Source organism: Cottoperca gobio, chromosome 8 (assembly GCF_900634415.1).
Source record: "Cottoperca gobio chromosome 8, fCotGob3.1, whole genome shotgun sequence".
In the NCBI taxonomy this organism is placed as follows: Eukaryota; Metazoa; Chordata; class Actinopteri; order Perciformes; family Bovichtidae; genus Cottoperca; species Cottoperca gobio.
Genome location: NC_041362.1, coordinates 5,222,028 through 5,243,528, shown reverse-complemented (window position 1 = coordinate 5,243,528; position 21,501 = coordinate 5,222,028). Strand labels below are relative to the sequence as shown.

The window sequence follows — 21,501 nt, the reverse complement described above, 5'->3', positions numbered from 1 at the left end:
TGTTTCAGCACATACTCAATTGACACTGAAACAGTATTCTGAACACTTGTTGCATACTTAAACCCCGTCCACAATGACTGTTACCTAAGTCCATCAGTGATTAGGTGAAGAGCTCACCGCATACTGTCATGATGAAGCTTTAAAAGCAAAACCCAGTGGGAATAAAACTCTGCCTTTTTCTTCAACGACAAACAGGATGTTAAAAGCCTTTGTGTTCACCATCACAAGTTATGTATAGACATGCAGAACATTTCTGCAGAGCATTTTGAAATGTTGTTCTTAGAGTTTTATTCTGATGTTTAAGACTGTTGGCAGACTCTGCAGTTGTTGAATCAATCACACTGAAAAGCAAGTCTGCGTTAGGTTTGTTCGTGTTGCATTTCCTTATTATAATAATAATAATAATAATAATAATAATAATAACTGACTAGAGGTGGGATTTGATGGCATTTTATTGAATCCAGATCTCGTCAAATCCCTTATTGAATTTAAATTGGTTTAGCTTATAAATAAATGAAATAGATTTCAGCTTCAGATTTAGAGCAGCATTGTCTCATTAGATGAGCAGGTATTGTGTACTAACTTTCTTTTATACTTCATGAGCTACTTCAATTAAAAGTCCTGATCCAGAGCTGTTCATTTGATAAAATACAAATACCAGTATGATAAGCCTAAAGTAAGAAATGTCTATTCCTGAAATTGATGTGATGCAATCAATTAGTTCACGTGTGATGTTTCTATTAGGGATCCGTCGTGTTTCTATGTTTATAGTGGTACAACATTCAGTGTTTCTGCTATAAGTTCCATTCATTATTTACAGATTACACTGCTATCATTACTCAGTATTGGCAATATTGAATTTAGGTACCACACTTTGTATTGGGAGAGAAATGTATTCCTCATAATTACTCATTGGCTGCGTACAGACGCCAGCTTGGAGTGAGCACATTAACCAGACGGTAGCCAAAAGTTTCATTTTGGCCTTTTGTCAAGTTGCGGAGTTAACATTAATTAGCTGCAGATGATATAATCTGTGAGTGACACAGTGATTTGTAATTTCAACTGGTAAAAGCGACGATCATCGGCAACTAAGAATCGGACGCGTGAATAAAAAAAACCAATGTGCTGAAAGCAGCAGTCACCCTTTTTGTTTTCGTTCAATTACTCCTTTCTATGGAGCACAGTTATTACATACAGTGTGTGTCGTGGCACAAGGTCCTGTAATGGGCAGTTGCCTCACTAGCAGCCTTACTTTCTATTTAAAGCGTGGACACATATTGCAGTTGATACAGATCTGGAATAACGAGATGTTCTGTCTGTCAGTGAAGCATGCACAACGCACACAGCACTATGGAGCTGCCTCTGGGATCCGATCTGCTTTGATGAGGTTTTCAATGTTTAGCGAGTGGACACTGTTGTCATTAACAGAGCACATCAACAGCATTATTGCACCACGGCTTTGCGTTATGTAACGCATTCAAGCTTTTACTGTTGGATTGATATCTTTGTTTTATCCCTGAGAAATTCTCAATGCAGAAAACCACAGTCGTGGATCACATGTTGGTCGTAGTGATTTTCTATGCATGCCTTCAGAAGGTTGCTTCTCATGGAGTCTTGATCCATATTTCAGTGAGCCGCAGAAAAGCTACAAGTCTGCCAAGAGAAGCTAGCTTGGCTCTGTCACTGCCTTGCTATGCAGCCCAATGAGTCTCTATTTGACTCCCTTTAGTAACGGTCTTGCATGTCGTGTGACTCGCCTTTGACCTCAAGCTGGGTTCAAAGATAATCATTTTGACAGAGAGGCTACTAGAAGGCACTGTCATCCTCTTTGCCCTCTGCCTGTTGCTGCTGCTGCTGCTGCTGAGCTTCTCCTGACTTCTCCCCACTCCTCTCTGTGAAGTCTCTTCTCTCTCTGTCACTGCAGCGACACACCTTCATATCTTCACCGTCTTCTGAGAGAAAAACAACAAAAAAAAAGGCTGACAAAAATAGAAAAACACATGCATCAACGCACACAGACACATTCATTCATACAAATGCGTACACACCAAAATATATGCATACATGAATGAGTACACACACACACACACACAACACACGGAGGGACGGTATTACCATTACACTCCAGGGACCCAAGTCAACGTTTGACTGACATTGTGATGAATGACCGTAGGGAGGGTTGTGGGACGCGGGAGTCAGTGTGATGTGACTGATGGAACTGGAGCAGAGCGCCGCACAAAAGGGAAACGGCAGCATCTATGTGCACACATTATGTGCAGCATCAGATAGTTGTTGGAATTTTTCAAATGTGCAGACTGTTGATGTTGTTCATTTATGTTCATATATATATATATATATATGAGCACTTCAGCAACCCACCTGACACCGGATTCTTTATAAATAAGCACTTTGGTACACTTTCTCAAGGATGCCAAGAGAGAGCACAAGTGTAGCCACATGCAGCATCTGGTTAACGACACAACAGCCTGCTTTTACCCTGTTAAGAGAATCTTTCTACACAGCATCTCTTCAAGGACGCTGGGTGTTCAGAGTATCCATGCCAGTTAGTACAGTTTAGCCCACCTGTTAAGACTTACTTGTGTGCAGTTTTATTTACCCTTAATTGAATGTGTTTCTATTCTATGTTTCTGTCTAAATTTGTATTTATGTCAGTTGCCTTGTTCTGCTCTTGACAGGTGCTGTGTAAATATTGCTAATGGGTGACACGGGGCAACACGTGTCCCGCAGCATGTCCATTATAATAAACCGAAGCTGCTACAATGACCACGGAAGCACATCTGTGCGTGCATCGTGCAGCCATCATTTATTTAATTTTATTCAAGCCGTCAAACTGTGTAAAAGTTACTGGCAAATTTGTTTAAAAGTGATTTCAAATAAAGACGTCATTGTACCAGAGGCAATGCGACGCAGCAGTGCAACCTTGTGGGTGTTTTTACATTTGACATTAAAATGAAATCAATATGTATCCATCACCCTGTAATTAAAACGATCCGGTTAATTCATTCAGTACCAGTTAATATAGAAATCCTGCATGACCAACTGTATTATCGCTTGGCAAAACTCGAGAAGCACACAGTGAAGCCGGCAACTACGAGCTACAAAGAGGGAGTCTGTGTCGCAGGTAAAGAAAATGCTGCTTTGATACCCGAGTTTAAGAACAAGTACCACCTCAATTTGAGACATTCAGGATTTCTACTAAACCTTTTCTTTCATTTAATAGAAGAAGAAGAAGCCAGACTCAAACGTTCATGGGTCACACGTTGTCTGAACATAAGTGGCCGCGCAAGAACTTTAATCCTCAATAAAATATAGTCTAAAATTGGGTCAAATGATTGAGACTGGCCAACTTTCTGTGCTTGACAGTTTGCAATACTTTGTGGTTAATCGTGGCTATGGGCCAGCTTAAATAAAGACCACCTCTGCTAATACAGAACATTAATACACTTTGATTTAATAAATAATTTACCTTCAGGGAAATGTCATGTATTACCATCGTTTAGGTCGTCATCTATCACCGTCTATGTACTAAATAGATCTTGAGATAAAATGAGTTAGCGTCTGGGAGGCTTTCAGCTAAATGTTTTCCTGCGGTGAACATCCTGATTTAGATTTTATTCATATCACGAAGCTTAAAAAAAAGTTGTGATGATGTCAGGGAGAGTAGATCATGTTTATATGAATTAGTGGACTTCCCCTTGCCTGTGTTTGTTTTGTCGTGTGTGATTACGGCCACAATTTTAAATGCTGATTGATCACACTGACAAGCCACATCAGTGTCTGCCAGAGTGAATCAGCTCAGTGTGTCTGACCTGCATGCCTCAGAGAGAGAGAGAGAGAGAGAGAGATATATATATATATATATATATATATATATATATATATATATATATATATATATATATATATATATATATATATATATATATATATATATATATATATATATATATATATATATATATATATATATATATATATATATATATATATATATATATATATATATATATATATATATATATATATATATATATATATATATATATATATATATATATATATATATATATATATATATATATATATATATATATATATAATAATAATAATAATAATAATAAATAAATAAATAAATAAATAAATACCCCCCGGAGCACTGCAGGCCAGGGAGGGCCCATCACACTCTCAGCCTTAATGTGAAACCTGATAGCAGCCAGACCCTGAGCTTTGTATCACACAGACACTAATTAGCCACTCGTCTATTCCTCTGACCAGAGCCTTGTTGGAACAGCAAAGGTAATGGTGCTGGCTGTTTACACCACAGCGATTAGCCATTACACACAACCTGTGGCCTTAGCACTCCACCGGCTGATTATTGCATGGCTTGATGTTCCTCGCTATCGCCAGCAGAGCAGCACAAGACCACTGTCAGTCGCCCATTGAGGAGGATTGTGTGCTTTCTAATCTGTCCTCTCCCCCCTTCTCCTTCTCCTCTGGCCGCCGCAGCTGCATTTGACCAGTACTAGCTCAATAAAGTGCATTTTGTGTCAAGTAGCTTTTGAAGGAAGTATTGATTGATAGGACCTTTAATGCTAGATGCTTCTTTGGTTGCGGCTGTTTTTGTTCCTAGTAAACGTCCCTGAACGTCTGCAGAAAGTCAATTTGGAAAGAAACTTCATACATTTGGAGAGCTCAAAGCACGCAAGATGTCTGGCACGTGCAGGGAGGTCTACATATTTAGAGTGAACCAGGGAGTGATTCACGTCACACCAGCTCATGTGTCATAGTATAGAAGGTCATAACAAGTATGTAATGGATGCAGCTCCTAGAGATAGAGAAAGGGGAAGGCTACAGCTGCAGAATAAAAGGACTATACAGCCATAATGCTTTTTTAAAGAAGACGCAGACAAATAGAGTGAAAGATAAGTCAGTCATTAATGTTTCAGATGTGTGCTTAGATGTTTTCATCATTCCTTACACTCTAACTGACATGTTCAATCAATACGTTTTCACTGAGCTGCTTTCAGTGGTGATAACCACTCTGACAGCAATTAGAAATATGGAAATGTTGTTGTTTATAAAGCTTTTGCAGCTAGTACACAAGTTTCAGATTAAATATCATCAATCTTGTTTTTTAGCTTTGTTTTTACTGAAGTGTGAAAAATAAATACTTTTCAGGAAATGAACTGTCTTCTACCTGCTGAAATGTGCCAGTGAATAAGAGGTTTTACTTAACCACTATAGGAGTGGTTGCAGTCTCTCACCACACACACACATTTGAACAAATAAAAACCCTAAGTCCAACTGCTTTGGATCAAAAATTCGGTCAAAACGTAAAACAGATTCACAACTCACAGCACCCAAAACATTGTTCTGACACGTCACTTCCACAAAAGAGGCCTCACTTTCGGACATTTTATCCTGGAAATGCAGTTTAATTTGATCTCAGTATCAATAATTTATGGTTTGAGGTGTTTTTTCCCCCTCTCAGCCTCGCGCTGTCACGCTAAAATGAGATTCTGCCATTGTGCTGCATCTTGCACCAAAACAGCCTGCCTATGCGTGAGCAGAAGTATAATTACTAGAATAGCATCGCTGATTAAAAGCTACGGGTGGATGCTTGCACACACCTCCCAGTCACCATTTAGTAGTGTGATTAATTCACTTAGATTTGTACGTCCAGAAAACACAAAGAGTAAACGGGGAGGAAAAGTCGGAGAGAGCGAGGTGAATAGAAATAAGAATTTATAAGAAGAGTAAAAGCAAATGTGGCATTCATATAGCTTGTTGCTCAGCATAGCATCCAACTTTGTCCTGAGAGAATGGTCTGTGGTGTATGTCTTCACTCGTTATTATCTTGCTGCTGCCTCTCTGTTTGTATTATTCATCCGTCTGCCCCGACCCTCTGCTGTCTCAGGCCCTGGGTGGGCACTGTGCCGCCGTTGCTAATTGGCAAATGGTCTGGTCGTAATCCTACCATTAGTGAGCCAGTGCCCGCTGCCCAGAGCCTGATGAGACCGCTCTGGCAACTCATGCGACAAGGGTTCGATCTGTGCTCGCATCGATGCATGTCTCAACAGGTCAGCTAACATTTATACACATTTTTTACGGATGAGGCGGTGTCGGGATGGAGGCGGCTACAGGGAGCTGGATGGGTTACATGGCGAGAGGCTGTGCCTGTTAGAACAACACTGCACCAGTCTACTGGACCACAACCAAAATGGAAACATCAGACAGGCTGGATCCTACTGAAAGGCAGCAGAGAGAAGCACTGTAAGCGATAAGCCCTGGTGTAATTCTATATTTTTCTTATTGTCAACAAATTCTATTAAAAGACCTGCTTCTCAATGAGCTACCTGCCCTGTCAGTGGCACTCAGCCACATGCACCTTTGTTGCTATTGAAAGTGTAAGTGAGAGACACAGAGAAAGAGAGAGAGCGAGAGCGAGCGAGAGAGAGAGGGAGAAGAGGCGCGAAGAGAGAGAGGAGAGCATGAGGGAGAGTAGAGAGAGATGAAGCGAGTAGCACAGAAAGGAGATGAGAGAAGGCGTAGAGAGAGGAGAGTAGAGGAGATAATGAGGGCGGGTAGAGAGAGTAGTAGAGATACTTAAGATGAGCCAACACAGTAGATTAAAAGGAGATGATGTCGCTATATATAGAGAGATAGTTTTATCAAAAAAAAAAAAAAAAAAAAAAAATATATTCTATATATATAGTTATATAGAGATATAGTACATACGATATACTATATTATATCATCTATATAGTAATCATAGAAAGATGCTAGAATTTATATATTCTATAGGATATATATATTATTTTATATATTATATATAATCTATATATTAGCATATATTTTATATTATACATCTAAGAGGATATATATATATATCTATTCTTAGATATATACACCTAGAAATATATATTGATCTATTATATTTTATAGATATATATTTTATATTATTTTTTGTTTATTTCTCTCTCTATATTATATATATATATTATATTTTAATTATATTATTATATTTTCTCTCTATTATATTATATATGATATGCTCTGTATTATTATATTATATACTATATTACTTTCATATATATTTCTATTGATATATACATATAGCACATTTATTAATAAATATTATTATTTTTCTAGATATTATTTCTTTCTTTATATAATGGTGCTATATATATATCTGATACTATTCATACATATTTAAATATATCCTATTTATATATTTATCTATATTATACAATATAATAAGTTCTATAGTGAGTTTTATTTATATTCTCATTATGCTTTATCTTATATATTATATATATATTTATTTTTCTATATATATATATAATTTAACACATAATTTTATATATATGATAGTCTATTTATTTATTATATATATCGTCTGACACTATTAAATATTTATATTGATCTATAGATTTATATTTATTAATTATGATTCTTATATTTATATTTATATATCTATATATATTAGGTTATTTTTTTCTCTATAATATATATTATTTCTTATTTATATATATATTATTATATTATTATATTATTAATTAGTATATACACAATAATTTATACATATTATTCTATAATAATCTATATCTTATATATATACTAAATTTATATAACATACATTTAGAATTTTATCTTTTTACATTATTGAATCAGAATATTTTATGATTTATATATATATATTCAGTTAATACAAAAGTATATATTATATTGTATGATACAATTAGATATCACATTAAGATATAATTATATCATACGATAAATTTTATATATAGATATTATATATTATATGATATATTATATGTTATATTACTATAACATATATATCTATCATATATACTATTATATATATATTTATCTGATGATATATTATTATATCATATTTACATATATTCTACACATATTATACATACATATATAGAGGGAGAAAGTAGCGCGACGAGCTAGGACATAAAAAGTACTAATAAGAGAGCAGACAGCTGCTACAAGACTTAAGAGTAGAGATGAGTCGAGAGACAAGTAGCAAGCTAGACACGAACATGACTGACAACAAAAAAAAAGATGTATAACGACAGATAGTAGGGTAGACCTCTGGGGTTGTGTGGGTTTCGGTTCTGTGCTCTGATGCTCACCATCACTGACCGGGCTATCTTTGGAAAACAAGACTAAAATGAAGAATTTTTAAATTCTGCGATTCTGCCCTTTAAATCTGAAATGCTGATTTCCCCAGGGTTCATGCCGAGCGGCGAAAAAGCCTCTATATCCACTGGATATTTATGTCTTTTTCATAGTGCAGCTGTGTGTGTTTATATGTGTGGTAAGCGCACATTTCCTTGAGTATGTGCACGGCCGCATGCGTGATTATCCGTGCATTGTGCCTCTTTGTGTTTTCTTGCGTCTGTGCTGTGCGAAACAGGCATGCTGATGTCTGATCCAATCACTCTCAGCTCTGGTGGGCTGGAGGCCTGAAACAGAAAGAGACTGAAAACAACAGGAAACGGAGAGAGGGATGGAGAGTGTGGGCTGTGCATCTATAATAATGTGTTTGGTTGGAGGTATTGTACAGAACTCATTTTTAATATTAAAAATAAATGTAAAAATATCCTCCATATTTGTATTAAAAAAAAATATCAGTACACTAAAACAGTTAACTGGTAATTAAATAAATACAAATAATTATAAATAAAAAAATGGCCAGTCGTCAAAAGTCGTCAGGTGCTCAGAAAAGAAGAGAGAAACAGAAATAATGAGCGTCCATTTCCTGAAATACCGCTCTGTAGCCGTTTTTTGCATGTATGTTGCAAGAAAAGATCAGACACATGGCGGGCCTGGGCATCATTGTAGTGAGACAAAGACACACAAAGAAAAGATTGCAAATAGAAATGTCAAGCTACCACAAGATAAAGGTCTAAAGAAAGTAAGCTACAGAGTGCATTAGCAGTAACAGTAACATATTGGTGGACTGAAAGAGCGCTGGGTCCAACCTGTGTAATAGAAGCAACAGAAAGTTTGCTGATCCGACAGGGAATCTGAGCAGCCCCCCCCCCCCCGGCCTCAGAGCCCTGGTGCTCACTGCTAACAGAAGATTCGTCTGTCTCTTGGAGCCGCTGCGTGCTCTACTCCCGGCGGCAGCGAGGACGAGGCGAGGAGCCATTCTATTGATAATGTTAGTTCTTTTTTTTTTTATGATTTTCTGGCCATATCTTACACATCTTACTTTAACTCTAAAAAAATAAAATAAATAAATAAAAAGATTAGATTATTGTCAAGAGAAAATATAGTATTATTATAAAAACTATTGTTATAAAATCAAAAATGTGTACAAGACACATAAATATAGTGTATGATAAATTACTGTGAGGAAATATGTAGAAAATAGGAATGTGAACAGGTTCACAGTACCAAGTACCAAGAAGAGTTGAAGTTAGAGACAATTCATGAAAAGGAGAATCCTCTAAGGACAAAATCCCAAAAATACTGAGACATCTTACTTCTTAAGCCCGCACGTCTCGGGCAGACAGCGTGTTATTATCAGTGTTGAAGATTAAGAACCCCACCAGCATCTAACTGGATCCACGTGACATGTGCATGCACATTTACATGCTGTTTACTGTTCTGGAGCTGAGCGGCTAATTAGCTATTTAATCTTTTGACACTTTTCCCCAGTGAATGTTTTGTTTGGTGGCTCGTTTAGCGAAGATGCAGAACAAGATGTATGTGTAAATGAAAGAAGACTCGAGCAAAGAAAAGCTAATGTGGGTTGTTGTTCAAAGTCCGTGGCTCTTTTGTTGTGCAGCAGGCTGCTGTTTACTGCTTTATGCTGAGATCGGATGGGCTGTCTCCATCTACGGAGCTTAATGCTATTCTGTTGACTTAATGCAAAAACTATCAGGAAACTTAAATACGTCTTTTTTCCGCCCTCAGATTTCTCTAAATAGAACACGCATGATTTACGCAGCACATATGTTTGCTTTAATAGCAGCTGTCGTCGTAGTGGGAAGTTGTGAGATGATGATCTCACCTGCCTTCAAAATGTGCTTTTCCTAGTTCATTATCTCTGACTGACTCGGCACCTGTAGGAACTGTCTGACTCGCTCAGTTAAAATGTTGGTGTTAAATTTAAAATGTGTGAACTTAAGTAAACCCTGGATCAGGATGTTCGGTGGGGAGTCCTGAGTGCGGACGCTGAATCATTTACTCATCACACTGAAAGCTAATGTTCCTACGTAGGTTCATACTTACCTTTTTTAAAGAAGGCAGCCGGAGCACCTCTCTCGTAAGGAACTGGTCCAACGAGGAGTATTCAAGTATTTGTTCTGGTAGATCTCTTGATATTTTCTCATCTCTTTTATTGCTTTTGCAACAATACTTCCCTCTACTTCCCCTCCCATTTCAGGCTCTCTTGCTTTGATGTATCAAATTAAATGTATGAATGTAATCTTTAAAATGCTGGAATTCAGTCCGACTGCCTGAACCACTAGATGCATACGACTGCTATTCCTGCACAGCATGCTTACATTAGATGCACACAGAATGGTGTTATAATATATGCCAGGGTCACCTGGAGCTGACTATCAGACGTCGGCCATGTGATGTTGATAGGTTTTCAATGTCGTGATTCCCTGAGGACCCACAGGTGGTCATTTCAGTTTATTTCTTGCCACGCACAAAGGGAGGCACACACCTGCATAAACAGCAATCTAGCAGAACTAATAACAAACACAAATCTTTTTTAGGGTGATGACATTGAAAGCTTAATTCGAAAACCTCCAATAGAAGCTTCAAATGTAAATTTAGCTAAAATACACCGCCTCTCAATATTAATGATGATTATGATTAATTGAGACTGAGCCGTTGTCAAGTTTTTGGGAGATCCCGCTCTACATAGCTTTCAGAATTACATCCATCAGTCAGATTCTCTCAGGTCGTTTGTCTCAAGGATGAGAAGCAGCAAGGTTTGTCTGCCAGTATGGAAACGTCAGAATGAATAACAGGTTCAGGACAGGACCCGAAGATTAGTGGGGCCAAGGCCATGACGGGTGACAAATGGTCTTGATAGACAGATGGATATAGAGGCCGTCTCTCTCATTCTCCTCTTCTCTTTGCTTCACTCTGAGAATCGATCCAGGCCTGCAGGCTGATGGCAGCAAGCGGGATGCAGGAATCCTTCAACCCTTGTTCGGTGTATTACCCTGTCAGCCTCTAATGTGATTTCCCACCCTGCATACACCCACTTTCACTCCATCGGTTTGGTTTGTTTGATTAGATAAAAACGATCTTGGTGAGTCCAAATGTCTGCAGTCAGGTGCCGGAAAATGCACCTCTGCGTCTCCTGAAAACGACACCAATTTGAGTGATTTGCAGCGACAGGAAGTAACCTGAACCAGAATGCAAAGTTTTGTTGATGTAATTAGACAGAAGCCATCTGGTAGTCAGAAAGTTGTACATTCTCGGAAAGCTTACATTAAGTAAACAAGGGCGGAAAGCAGTTGAGACAGATGTTTATGTTCAGCTATAGAGGAATACATCGCCTCAAACAGTGCAGACATTCTCCATTATGCTTAACAAGTCATTGGGACCAGTTTCTGTTTTCTTTGGACTCCAAATCTCTGACATTAGCTACAAAGACTGCGTATCGTTTGACATATTTTGTTGCTATTTCCAAAACCATACCTGAGTTTCAATGCCAAATACCAAAACAAATACTTTGTCAAAGTCTGAAATACGAGTATGGTTTCCTACAACCCCTTTTTTGTTGAATAACGGGAGCCATAGGTCATAAATGTTTAACATTGTCTAAACACAGGCAGCCTTATCAATCACTTCTTCTACTAGTCTAACCCGAACACTTAATTCAGCAGGTGGAGCTTCGCTTGTGTCTTCAGGAGTTGTAGCATTTATTCACTGACAAATAAGCTGTACACACACTCGGTGTGCTGCCAAACTTGCAATACACTGACTGAGTAACGTCATGCCAAGCAGCCGACAACCTCGCAGCTAAATTGCGGTGATGCGTGGAGACTTCACATTAATGGGGAGATGGCTGCATGTTTCCACGATGATGCATTGCTGCTAACTCTCCAGGGCGGGTGAGCTGGGGACGGGTGTCGGGTGACTGTTTTGAGCATGCACTGCAGCCGGTGATAAATGCTGGTGAGCATTGATTATCGTTGCAGCTGGGCGGCTTGTAAGGCACTTACACTGCAACAGCACCTTTTGCACACACGGCACTAATCTGGTTGGTAAAAGGTTAGTGATGTTTTTACGAAGGTCGACTATCAGTCAGAATTTTGAACATTAGCATCTCCAGTGGCACGCCACTCGCTCTTGGTTTAGATAAATTAACGTTGGTTACCATGGAATCGGAGGTTAAAATGGCCACAAAGGCTCCTGTGGCAGGTTTTTACAGGACTAGAAGCTGCACTAGATGAAACAATAGGGAGATCATTAATATGGGCAGCAGAAGCTCAGTTCCTAGAGACCGGGAGGGTTTGCTGGTTCAAGTCCCCGAACAGACCAAGTACAATGTGTGGACTGGTACCTGGAGAGGTGCCAGTTTGACTCCTGGGCACTGCCCTTTAGCAATGCACCGGACCCCCACCCCCAGGAGCTGTGTATATATAATAGCTTCCCACTGGGTTACAGGCAGAGTCTAAATGTCACATGTGTGGTGATAAAAAGAGGATTCAAAGTCCACTGGGTTTAATGTTGGCCAAACCTGTACCTGGTAACATGGGATCACACAACAGTCTTGTGGTTCACCAGATTTAACATTAGAATTAAATAACAATGTGCCAGTTCCATAATCTGAATGTTCTCACAATGTTAGAAATCTACTGATGTTTTCATTAAGACAGTTGAAGGCAGCATATCTCTATTTCTCTTACAATCAATTAGCTTTGTGGAAATCATTTGGGATTTGAATAATTGCTCAACGGAGACAAAGAACGGTTTGTTTAAACAAAAGAAAGACTCACATCTCTATCTCCCAGGGAGAGGTTTAGAAGACTTTGTCATATCACTTTTGATCCAGTCTTGAGGGTTTGTTCCAATCATTTCAGCCCTTTTGTTGTTTCAAATGACATTCCCTCATGAAGGTTTTGTATATAAATAAATATGACAAGCTTATTGAATTTAAACTTTCAGTTTCAGGGAAGGGTATGAAACGGACTCCAAAACGGAAAATAGTTCTCCCCCCCCCCCCCCCCCCCCCTATGTAGTTGATCAAACCACCTTTTTCATTTCTCCTCCGTTCACTTCCTGACACATCCACTCTGTGTGTGTCAAGTCTCTAACTCCCTAAACTGCATCTATTATTTACAGACTCTGAGCATCCTGAAGTTTCTTCCCTTAGGGCCATGTCTTAACACAGAGCTAGAATATGGATTCAGGTTCTGTTGTTAACGAGTTACTGCTGCAGCGCTAAGGAACCATCATGTGTGAGCCAAACGCTCCATTTCATGTAGTTTATTTGAGTTTGCTCTGGCGCTGTGTTCTGCCCCACTGCTCCTCTATTGCCGTTAGTTTGTTTTCTTCTTCCATCTCTTCGGTAAGAAATATATCCCCTCCCCAGCCGCTAGTATCATCCCCCCCCCCCCCCCCCCCTGCATTTAAAATGCATTAGGATCTTATCTCAGCTAATACATCAGTTGATCAGATTCCTGTCGGCCATTTGCGTTGTATGAAAAGACACAAGGCAAGGGATGCAATCATGGTTTATTTATTTAAAAAGCTGATTAAAAACCCCGGGTGTGCTTGCTGGCGTCAGTGCAATGCCTCCCCCCGACCCCATTTGGCTATTAGATCCGACAATCATAAAAAAAAAAACACAGGAGCTCTCTAATGGGGCTGTTACTGCCTTTTCCCTCTTTGCTCTTATTTATACAATCTCATATAAGGATAACCACACAGAACAAGAGAGGAGCAAAGCCCTTAAAGCCCCCCCCCCCCTGCTTTATGTGGACTCTGAGACTTCTAACTTCTGTTAGTAGACAGAAAGAAGAATGACTTCTCTCTTCAAAGATGCACAGTGTTTATCTCTGTCACACTCTGGGCAGGTAATGAATCAAGTATTTAGTTCAGCTGAGGCATCGGACTGTACAAACAGGACTTTATCCACTCTATCAGTCACCCACATCCCTTTAGCTAGCTTAGAAATGTTTGTACCGCCTGTGTGTTTGTACTTGTGCGCTTGTGTCCGTGTGTTTTCAAAGCATCCACTTGAAAGAGCCTGAGCCATTATTAATCTTCTCTGCGGGCAGCCAGGTGGCTCCTTATTTATATAGTTTATTTCTTTATTCATCAGTGTGCAAACAATGTCTAGGTATTCGAGTGACTCAGCTCCATGCGACTGCATTGTGATGGATTATTTATGTAAATGAGCTCTTTTACAAAGTTGCATTTGAGGAATTCTACTTTTTATACATTTCCTTTTTTGTATGAGCTTCTTGCCTGTGGGCTTCTTTTACTATTTTATTAAAAGCACTTAATAATCAAACAGTATTTCAGCAGATGGGCCGCTTCTCACCGTGATCATTGGTATTCCCTTTCTCTTGTCTTTATCGAGTGGAGTACCTCCGGCCAAAGAGCGAGAGTGTTGAGCATGATGGAGGAGACAGGGGTCCCGTCTTACAGCCTTCTCTTTGTTTACCAAAGGCCCATCTGCAGAGCTGAGACAGGTATCAGCAACAGCAGCGACGTGAAATTAAACAAGGATGTGGGAGACTAGAACAGGAGACGGAGCGGGGAGGTGAGAGAGAGTAACACAGGGAGGCACTGAAGAGTCGGTGGGTGAGGGGGGTGGGGGAGGGACACTGAAGGTTGTGGTGTTCCCTCTAGCTCAACGCAGCTCATTAATTTTCTCATTTAGTTAGAACAGTGGAGTGTGCAAACAAGAACAGGGGACTTGCCTACTAATGAGGACAGGAAGAGACACGTTTCTACAGTGTGTGTGTGTGTCTGTCTCTGTGTGTGTGTGTGTGTGTGTTTGTGAGACAGAGAGACAGAGAGACGGAGAGACGGGGTGAAGGATAAGGAGACAAGCATGTAAGAGGGAGGGATGGCCATGAAGTGGAGGAAGATGGATGTATTGTTTGGACAGGAATGGATTGAAGAACCTTGCTGGACAAACTAAAGATCCTTTTTTGTCCAACTAATCGATCAATCTATACTACATGGCCAAAAGTAAATGGACACCCCTGTACATAGACGTTTCTGTACTTTTTGGTTTGGCCCCTTAAGGAAGAAGCAAGAGGCATGACATTGTTCCAGCTTTCAAAGAGTTTGAGAGAGGACAATGCTTCCATCTTTGTGGCAACAGTTTGTGAAAGGCCCTTTTGACATGACAATACCCCCCCCCCCCCCCCCCCCCCCCGTGCACAACCAGAGGTCCATAAAGAAAGGGTTTTTATTTACAACTTGTCCTGCACAGTCCTGTCCTCAACCCAAAATGGACTTTATATAAACCTTGTGCACTTGTGGAAATGTTTGTCCTTATCTATAGAACTCATAAAACATTATTAGTGATTCTTCAATACACCTAACCTACAAATATCAGAAACATATTCATTCCTAACTAGCGTTTCGTTCAGTGCACCGCCCCCCCCCCCCCCCCCCCCCACACACACATTAGTCTCATGTTTTACCTGCAAGACCCACATTTCAACGCCTTTGTTCACAATCTGTGACGTGCACACATCACATTTCCACACAGTCAGAGAAGGGAAAATTGTGCATCCTTGTCGTAGTTATGAAATCCTAGCAAACCGCAGGAGTTTATCTTCCTCCCGGGCTGCTGTCAGCCTTTCCAGCCAAAGAGTAAATCACACTAGACTCTGCAGTCGAGGAGGTCGGACCAGCAAAAGTACGTTAGCCAACTTTACTGTCAGCACCTGAGCGGAGAGCGTCGGAGCAGACAACAGGCACGAGCTGCCCTGCCTCATGCTGTCCTCTGTTTCCATCCCTCTTATCTATTTCCATCGTAATTAGTGTTAGGCTTTGTTTCACTCATATGTGTTGTGTTCTGTGTGTTGTGCTATTTGTGTCCAATCATCATAACTTTGGTCTAACAATTTAGTTTTAAGCAGCCAGTTCAGCCAACTTATTATTACAACTTTAGTTTATGGTTTTGTGTTATGAAAAAGAAATGATTTGTGTAAGAAGCTGTGACATATCTGATTGAGCCCCAACATATTTTAAAAGGAATCCCCCTCACGAAGGAGCTCTGGTTCGTCTTTCTTTTAGTTCCCGTCACCCACAGCCTAAAAGCCAGCCACAGTCTCAAGGTGTGTAATCAAATTCAGTGATGAAAAATTAGCGAGACCACATGTTTTTTCTCTCTGATTTAAACAGACAGCCGTTCATTACATTGTGCAGTTTGCCTGACTGTGCTTATTAATTTAATTATCGTATCACAGGGAAATGTGCTATAACTCACGAGCCCCATGTGGTCTGTCTGCCCGTCTTAGTTTTTAATTTAGTTTAATCCTAGAGGACAGATTAACTCTATTTTATAGCTTGACCCTTGTTGTGGCAGAGATTGCGTGGCTAACTCAGTCGGAGTAAGGCTTGGAGTGTAATTTACTTCTTGATTTAAGGAGCCTGTCTTCCCGGGTGAAAAATGGATGCCAATAAATTAGCGGCTTAAAGCATCAAATGCACTTGTTGGTGCCACAATTTAAACTCACCCTGCCAGTCTGGAGTGTGTAATTGTTTTGAATGTGGCCATTTGAAAGTGTACATAAAGATACATTAACTTGTATCTACTGAACTGTAATTGATTAGTTGGCCGTTCCTGCCAGCTAAATATTTACGTTAATTAAATCCACGCTCTACTTTCCAGCTGCAGTGGTTATATCAAAGCAAGTGACTAATACAAGAATTTGGAAATTATGGTTAGGTGAGACATCTGATCGTCGTGTGTGTGTGTGTGTGTGTGTGTGTGTGTGTGTGTTCTGTGACTCACAGCCTGTGCCGGCCATAGAAACAAATGTTTAAGGGAGGAATGAGGGTATATTTCTGCAGAATGACAGAGAAGCAATATCCAACATGTGTGGCTAAATACATATTTACAGGAAATTGGAAAATAAGGTTTTGTGTTTTCTCTCAAGTGCCGGTGCTGATTCAACACCCTGCCTCTTTTCGCTTTTTCCAATTTTCCCCACATTTTGCAATTTGCAGAGAAAAGCACATATTTAAGTGCCCCTTGCGTTTGTTCCTTGGTGATTCACAAGCTGACATAGTTCAGAAACAAGCTGCTGATGTCAGCTCAGCTGGTTGCAGGTTGCCCTTGCACCCTTTGTCTTTGTTAATAAATAATTAAAGTCGAATGTCTCGGCTCGTGCTGCTCGATTAACTGCCAAATATAATCTGTTGAATCATTCGGAAACAATTTTGAAATGACCTCTGGGTAGCATTATTGTATTATAGTATCAGTGTGTTTCTGACCCGAAGCAGCTGCGACGTGGGTGTGTTTTTTTTTTTAGGGGTGGATTTAGGGATTTGGGGGCCCCCAGGCAAACCGATACTATTTTTAATTTTCACCTTTTCTATAACTGGGAAATGTGGTACAAGAAATACTAAAACTATTAACACTGCTCAGTAATATTCTGCGAGTAAAACCTGAATCTGCAACGTCATCGGTAACATTTCTCTGTCAGGTAAATGTAGTACTACGACGTTTTCCTCTGAAGTAGCAGTACCCTGTCAGTATTATATTGCATATTTTGTAAGTGCTTTTAGGATAGTTGTTTTAGGGATCAGCGTGTTCCCAAATAGCCATGCTTTGAACAGGCACTTCTCTAGTCAAAGAAAATGCCATAATAGTCTCTGGCTCCATCTTTGAAAGTATAAATTGATGTTTTTTCCCCAATATAAATCAAATATATTTGGATTTTGGACTATTTGTCAAACAAAAGCAATTTGAACCTCTTGGTCTCTGTGAATCATGCCAGTAGTGTGTCTCTATGGAAGAGGGTTGGCTTGTATTTTGGTCTTTCGGTCAGTCCACTAGACATAAGCGTAACAGCCTATGCCTCTTGTCATTGTGTATCATCTGCAGATTAAGCAGCCGTAGGCTTTCAGTTCTATAACGCCTTTATTTCTGTGTTGAATATTCAATTTGACAGTTTATGTCAAAGCATTTCATTTACATTCTTAGACAAAAACGCTCCATAAAAGCATGTTTGTGAAGTTTTTGATGCACTTCACTAGAAAGAATAAATGAGAATTTGAAGAGTCAGAACTGTTGAGTTAAAAAAAAAATACATTTATTTTTATGTCCATGCAATATTGGTGTTTTTCGGATGCATTTGAATCTTGAAGAATCTAATTGAAATGGATGGAATGAAGACTTTCTGAATCCATTTGAAAGATCCATACCAATATCCAACCCTATAAATAATAAATAATACTTTTTTTTATCTTGCTCTATCAACAGGTCAAACTATCTACTTATCCATCACTTAAATTCATGACAGAAAACCTCTAAAATGACTTTTAGTCTTTGCACGGTCGAGCCGAAGAGCTGCAGAGCTGCAGTAAACTCAATAAAAGAGCAGGTAAACGGGGTTCAGAGGTGGCATATTTGACTGGGACGGATTAGGAGGGATCGTGGTAGCTTTTGTACCCCTTGTGTATGTTCCTTAGTGATCCACAAGGTTACATAGCTCAGGAACAAATGACTGATGTAAGCTCAGCTGGTTGCAGGTTGCCTTTGTAACCTTTTGTCTTTGTTAAATAATTAAAGTTTAATGTTTTAACTTTTGCTGCTCAAATAACTGCCAAAATATTCAGCTGATGTTTGTTGACAGACCGAGCAGTTAGAAACATAACCCTTTGATGAATCCTGCACTGTAAACTTGAAACACATGCCCCAAGGCTGCAAAACGTTGTTGTCTGTTGACTGCTTCTGAGGGGAAGTCGGTATCTCTCTGTATCTTTTTTGTGCTGGTTTCTGGTTATGAGTGGAAGTTATGAGTTAATCATAAGTACATTTAATCAGACTTGTATGGATTTATTTAAATGATATATGATTGATTTGCCCTTTTCCCCCCCTTGTCTTTGGAGGCATGTTTTCCGCTGCAGTTTTTGTGATGAATCATAGACAACATCATATAGTATACCATATATATATTTTAATATATGTCTGTTTTGTATAAGGATAAGTGATATAACCCAAGACATTTACAAATGAACCTCAACATTACATTTACAATAGATAAAATGTCTGCAACTAGAATAATTTGATTTAAAAGGTTTTTATTGAACCTTTATTTATACAGGTAATCTCGTTGAGACCGGGGTCTCGTTCTCACCTGAGGGAATAAGCTATGATCACATACAAATTCTCCTCAACTCTCCTCAACAGTTGAGGATTTATTTAGATTGGGACCGACCACAAATCTCCGGGAAGCGGGGATTATTTTACTTTGCTGCGGGTGGGACCAGGGGGATCAAAAAAAGAAACGGCGGGTCCCATGATTTAGGTAATGCTAACCACAAGGAGTCAAGAAATTAAGTTGAGAAGAATACAAAGCAGGTCGTTACAATACAAAAGCATAGCAAGGCAAGTATGACATTTGGAGAATGTTTTCAGTCGTTACTGACAAAGATGGAAACACACTGGACTTGGTTAGTTGCGACAAATGTGCAGTATTGATTTACAACGTGCACAAATCTGACACCTCAGGGGTTGAGTTGTCGTACTTGCTCTGTTTTCCCCATGTCAAAGTAAGCTCTCCTTCAAATATAAAGCTCTTCTTTCTGCACATATTGAACCACACGCTATTGATTCATGCGTCACACTTTGCTGTCAAGACATTCAGCTCTGGGAAATGCTTTGTCCACATAGTTCAATGGTTTTTAATGTAGCCCCTAAATATGGCGAACGTGATCATGCATGGATAACAGAAACCTTAATAGCATTTCAGGGTTGTACCTAAGAAATTGTTCCACAACAAAATGACCTGTAAATCTGCAGGAAACATCTGCTGTTGTTGAACGTTTATCAGCTCCTGTTGTGCTGACCCTGGCCCCTGACCTCCCTGCGGCAGAAAGTAAGATAAAAATACAGTTTCCCTGCAGGGTCAAAAGAGAGAGAGCTGGGTGAAGCTTATTTCTCATGCAAACCACTCTGCTTTTTTTTGTTGGCTATTTACAAAAAGAGCAGGGCTGATACAAGCAACGGATGATGTAGAGATATGTGTGGAATACCTCAATCTGATACATTAAACTGAGAGAGGGGGTCGTTCGACTATTACGCTTATCTGTCTCTGTCCAAGAGTAGCAAACGAGCCGAATGGAGCAGATGATTTGGATTCCTTCCTAATCCAAACAACGTTATTGGCATTAGTAAACGTGTCTCGAGAAGCCTTACGAATAATCAGCTTAATGGTAAAACCACTGCAAGCAAACACGAGACTTAAGTCTCTCATGAGACTAATGGCGGTTTAGTGCCACCCGATTCAACCGATGGGAATCTCTGTTGACTTTCCTCCCTCTGGTTTTTCCATGAGCTCTCACAAGCACAGCAAAGCAAAGAGAGCAGGACATTTTTTGTTTGCTTATTGGACGAAGGTGTCCTTGTGAAAGCAACGCAAACTTGTCTCCTGTCTGCATTTCTTGTCTTCAGATAACGGTTGAACCCAGCCAGTTGTCAGCTGATTGGCTACGACGTATGACTGTTTCGATCGGTCTCATTTATCTGTTTATTTATAAGTTCTTCAGTGTGAATCAAGAATACATAAAGCTTGTCATTTTAACACCTTCAAGTCCAAAATACGCGGTTTACATTTGGGCCACCAATAATGTACTTTGGGCCACCACATTTAGGGAGTTTTGAAAATATCAGCGTCTGTCAGAAATTTGGTTTGTCAAGAACAACATTGTTTATCTAGCCTCTTAATGTAAAACAAGCATTTAACTTTAAAATGTAGTTGTAAAAGTACTATAAACGTCATGTTTTTAATATATCATGCAGCCCTAATACAAGCTGAACAGGCAATGTCTTCCTGAAGCAGAAATATGATGCTCTTTGTTAGCGTCTTTGTCTGAAAGAGCTTTGAGAACAATCTGTGTGTAAATGGCTTCAAGCAGCTCAATATAGCTTCTCACTACACTAATAACCCTTTTCAGAAGCCACAGATAAGGCTCATCATCGATAGCCGCTGCTTTTGTCCTCTTCATTGAGGGAGCGTAGAGTAATTAATTTGTTGGTGGTTGCTGAAGGGAAAAAGGCTCCCTGGAACTTTGTCATGTTTCAAGGTCTCTTTCAAGCCGAAGTCCCCTTAAGCGTCTTTCTCTGGACATGAATTTATTTAAATAGCTTAGACAAAAACGTTTTGCATATTCATGTCAGTGCCTAAGCTGTAAAAAAAAAACAGCGTTGGAGTCTTGGTTCAGCGAGAGCTGTGGATGTGTGTTGGACAGTGCAGGTGGGTCTCGCTGATTGGTTGTGAAACCAGT

The 21,501-nt window shown here is 39.4% G+C and overlaps 1 protein-coding gene across 3 annotated transcripts in view; it reads left to right on the top strand.

Moving 5' to 3' along the window:
• Positions 1-21,501, top strand: part of asic2 (acid-sensing (proton-gated) ion channel 2) — a 227,299-nt gene that overhangs the window by 2,294 nt on the left and 203,504 nt on the right. The gene's annotated exons all lie outside the window — the stretch shown is intronic.